General features: G+C 44.1%; 1 pseudogene; it reads left to right on the top strand.

Moving 5' to 3' along the window:
- Window positions 1-2,913: 2,913 nt before the first annotated feature.
- LOC122703622 lies at window positions 2,914-3,897 on the top strand (annotated as a pseudogene).
- Window positions 3,898-4,521: the final 624 nt, after the last annotated feature.

Below are 4,521 nucleotides of genomic sequence, written 5' to 3'. Positions count from 1 at the left end.
GTTCTTCCAATCAATATCCAGGGTTTATTCCTTTAGGATTGACTGGTTTGATCTCTTTGCAGGCCCAGGGACTCTCAAGAGTCTTCTCCAGCACCACAGTTTGAAAGCATCAATTCTTTGGTGCTCAGCCTTTTTTATGTCCAACTTTCACATATGTACATGGCTCCTGGAAAAACCATCATTTTGCTATACGGACCTTTGTCAGCAAAGTGATGTCTTTTTTTAAAAAATACATTGTCTAGGTTTGTCATAACTTTTCTTCCAAGGAGCAAGAGTCTTTTAAGTTCGTGGCTGTAGTCAATGTCTGCAGTGATTTTGGAACCCCCCAAAATCAAGTCTATCAATGTTTCCATTTTTTTTTCCCATTTGTTTGCTCTGAAGTGATGGGACTGGATGCCATGATCTCAGTTCTTTAAGTGCTGAGTTCTAAGCCAAATTTTTCACTCTCATCTTTCACCTTCATCAAGAGGCTCTTTAGTTCCCCTTTGCTTTCCGCCATTAGGGTGCTGTCATCTGCATATCTGTGGTTGTCAGTATTTCTCCTGGCAATTTTGATTTCAGCTTGAGCTTCAACCATTCCAGCATTTCGCTTGATGTACTCTGCATCTAAGTTAAATAAACAGGGTGAAAATATATAGCCTTGATATACTTCTTTCCCAATTTTGACCAGTTCATTGTTCCATGTCTGGTAATGAGCAAAAGACAAATTCAGCTTTAGGAGATATTGTGGGCTGACTGATCTAGTGATTTTTGTCACCCAGTTCACCTCTAGGACCTCAGTAGCTCAGCGAGTAAAAATCTGTCTGGAATGCAGGAGACATGGGTTGATCCTTGGGCTGGGAAGATCCCCTGGATATGGAAATGACTATCCACTTCTGTTTTCTTGCCTGGAAATTCCCCTGGACAGAGGATTTCAATTTATCTTGAAGGAAAAAATTGCTTTTTAAATTATAATTCCTTACCAAGATATCCTCAACTTTGTCAGATATTTCTAGGCCTGAGTGTTATATTTTAAAGTAATCTCTGGATGTTATCCCTAACAAATCCGTAATCGAACCTCAATGTATCCTACTTATCCAAATTTCAAAGTTCAACAGTAAAAAAAGTATCTAAGCATATAAAATATTATATATGGCATATCAATCCCCCAAACCTTGAGTATCCTATGGACCATACTTAGGAAATGGCCATAGTTGTGCTGACCAGTACAAGTAGGCAATAATTTTTGTGTAATTATTTTCTCAACTCTTGAAAGTCTCAGAGTCCCAGAAGGAAGCTGATGGCATATACAAACTGGGTGCTTTAAATAAACTATTTGGAAAAGTGAGTGCAGGTAACAGAGAACCCTAGAGCTGGTGAAGGAAGGTTGACATTACCCCTGAATAGAAACAAGTATATTTACTAGAAGGAGAGAAATACGTATAAGAGAGTAGTCTGATAGGATCTGAGCCCATTGGCTATGAGACAAATCCAGCCCATGGAGCCCTCCCCACCTGCTCTCTCACCAGGTTTCTCAGGAATAGGTACAATAACCTCATTCTTCTCCTTTCCTTGAATCGTCTGCTGTGCCCTCTATTGGCTGAAGCCAACTCAAAGTGCTGTGTTGTATAGTGGAGAATAGATACACAGGTTCATAAAGAAGAGACTCAGCACATCCTCAATTTTAAAATGCCACAGTTCCTGTGCTCTAGATTGTGACTGGATATGGAGTAAATATGACTGAAGAATTTTGTTTTCTGGCCTCAGACTCATATTTTTAGTTATGTCTTGTATTGCATGGTAAGCATAGTGATTTTTAAATCTCTCATCCTTCTACTATCACCTAATCTGGCATCCCTTTATATCTAACCACTTTAACTTTCAAATCAACTTTTCTACTTTTACCTCATTTAGTGACATGTACTGAGCTCAATCTGTGGTTGAGAAACAGTCTTAGGTCTGTTGGTGAGGAGATTATGTGACCCAATCTCTGCCACTGCACTGTCTGGTAGACAAGACAAATACAGAGATGAAATTCCCCAATATTATGGAGTAACAAAAAAGATATGAACAAAGCTTCATAGACCTATATCTGTAAGGTGTCAACTTTGCAGCCACATTTCATAGAATACCAAAAAGACTTGAGTCTACACTCAAGGCAATATATTTCTCTTTATTTAAATTAATAAAATGGCAAACTGATTATAATTAGGCCTTCTATTGATTGTGGGGGCAGGGGGGTGGTTGGAGGCATGGGGTGTGGCAGCTTGAAGCAGGATCTTAGTTCCCTGACCAGGTATCAAATCCAGGCCATGGAGGTGAGAGTGCCGAATCCTAACCATTAGACCATGAGACCCCATTGGTTTGATGCAGGACCTTGGTGCTTGTCTCTTTTGAAGAAAGAATTTATCAAAGAGACAAAAGGTGGTGGTGAAGCAGGTAAATCATTTACTAGCAGCAAAGTACATGTGGAAAGACATACTGGCAGGCTCAGAGAGAGTTGCATTTTTGTGGTGGCTTAAATTGCTTATAAGAGGGCAGTTTTCCTAGTTCCCTCTGGCCAACCATGTTGTTCCGTCTTGTTTTGTGCCCATATTTTGTCTGACTCAGGACCCTCTCTGATATGCACTCACATCTTTTAGCCAAAATGAATTCTAGCATGAGGTTCTCTGTGAGGTTGGTAGACATAGTATGGGCTAGTGCCTCCTCCCTTTTTTGACCCCTGAGGAACCTTTAGGCAAATGGGTAGTTAGGGAGACCTCTTTGACCTAAAGAAAAAAAAATGTGCACTCCTCCTGCCCAGCTCCCACACACCCCAGGTTCCCTAGGCCCACGCCGTGTGCTCTTTCGCCAGCAGCTCCCAGGGAGCCCAGTGCACCCTTCCACGTCCTGCCCCACCTGTCCCCTCGGGTTGCCACCCACTGTCCCCATTCCATGACAACTCAGCAAATAGTCCTCCAGGGCCCGGGACCCTGGGGCTTCCACCTCCTGGGGGGAAAGGACTTCGAACAGCCTCTCTCCATTTCCTGGGTCACTCCTGGAAGGAAGGCTGCTGAAGGTAATTTATGTGTTGGAGATGTAATCACAGCCATCCATGGGGAAAATACCAGCAATATGACACACTTGGAAAGTCAGAACAAAATCAAGGGCTGCACAGACAACATGACTCTCCCAGCAGCCAGACCTGAACAGAAAATCTGGTCTCCTCTTGTGACAGAGGAAGGGAAACATCACCCAAACAAGATGAATTTAGCCTCTGAGCCCCAAGAGGTCCTCCATGTAGGAAGCACCCCCAGTCGCAGTGCTGGGCCCTTTACCGCCTCAGTTGCCTCCAGCTCTGCCCCTAGGTCATCACAAGCCAGTACAACAACCCAGCTGGCCCCTACTCCTTTGAAAACATCTCCAGCTTCAACAATGCCTTGGAGTCAAAGACAGCAGCCAGCGGGCAGGAGACAAATGGCAAAGCCGTAGATCATTCTCAGCTTCCAAGCGGACTCCTCATTGACAAAGAATCTGAAGTTTACAAGATGCTCCAGGAGAAACAGGAGTTAAATGAGCCTCTGAAACAGTCCACTCCGTTCCTGGTATTGCAGGAAATTCTGGAGTCTGAGGAGAAAGGGAATCCCAACAAGTCCTCAGGATTCAGAAGTGTTAAGGCTCTGGTCACCAAAGTGGTTGCATCGATTGGAAATGCCCAGAAGCTGCCCATGTGTGACAGATGTGGCACCCGCGCTGGCATGTTCATGACGCTGTGGGATCATCACCGCCACCCTCTGTTACCTGTGCACTGTCTGTGGCACCAACCTGAAAGAGAAGGGCCATTTCTTCATGGAGGACCAGATCTACTGTGAAAAGCATGCCTGGAAGCGGGTCACTCCACCCGAAGGCTGCGACGTGGTCACAGTGTTCCCCAAGTGAGCCAGCAGTTCTTGCCCAATGCTGCTCTCCAAGTAGCCCCTGCTGCATTTTGCCTTCTAAAAGCTCTGGCCTTTCTCTTCTTCCAAGCTTGCGCTTACTTTGGTTTTATTGCTGCTCATTCAACACCACGTTCCCTTTTGCTAATGGCTCATGCTGGCTGTGTGATGCCCGCTTTTATAATTAAGGGAAGATGGTCTTGTTCGGTGTCCTTTTGCCAGCATCACTATGTCTTTTCTTTCCCCCCATTCACCTCTGCTGCATATGGACATCAGCCAAATTTGAACGAAACTGCATTTAATATGTTTGACAGTGACTTGTTTTTACTCAATAAATTAATAGACTTCAAAAAAAGAAAAATGGAGTCGTCTTGTCTTTTCACTCAAGCAGAGTTCAGCTCCCCTCTGTTCCTGCCTTAATCTTTTCCTTCAAGTATGTCAACAGGAAGCAAGCTCCAGCTGCTCAGCCTGGGGACCCATTTACCTCCTCTCTCATTGTGACTCTGTATGTGAAAAACATACAGGCTCACAATGTAGACTAAATTACTTAAGCTCGAGAGAGTTTTTTCCTTTGAGTTTAGTTAGTGTGAGTTGACTAAGCGTGGTGCTAGAGCGGTGAGCCGCGGCT

This window comes from Cervus elaphus, chromosome 11 (genome assembly GCF_910594005.1).
Source record: "Cervus elaphus chromosome 11, mCerEla1.1, whole genome shotgun sequence".
Lineage (NCBI taxonomy): Eukaryota > Metazoa > Chordata > Mammalia > Artiodactyla > Cervidae > Cervus > Cervus elaphus.
The sequence above is the reverse complement of the archived record's forward strand: the minus strand, read 5'-3'. Positions and strand labels throughout refer to the sequence as shown.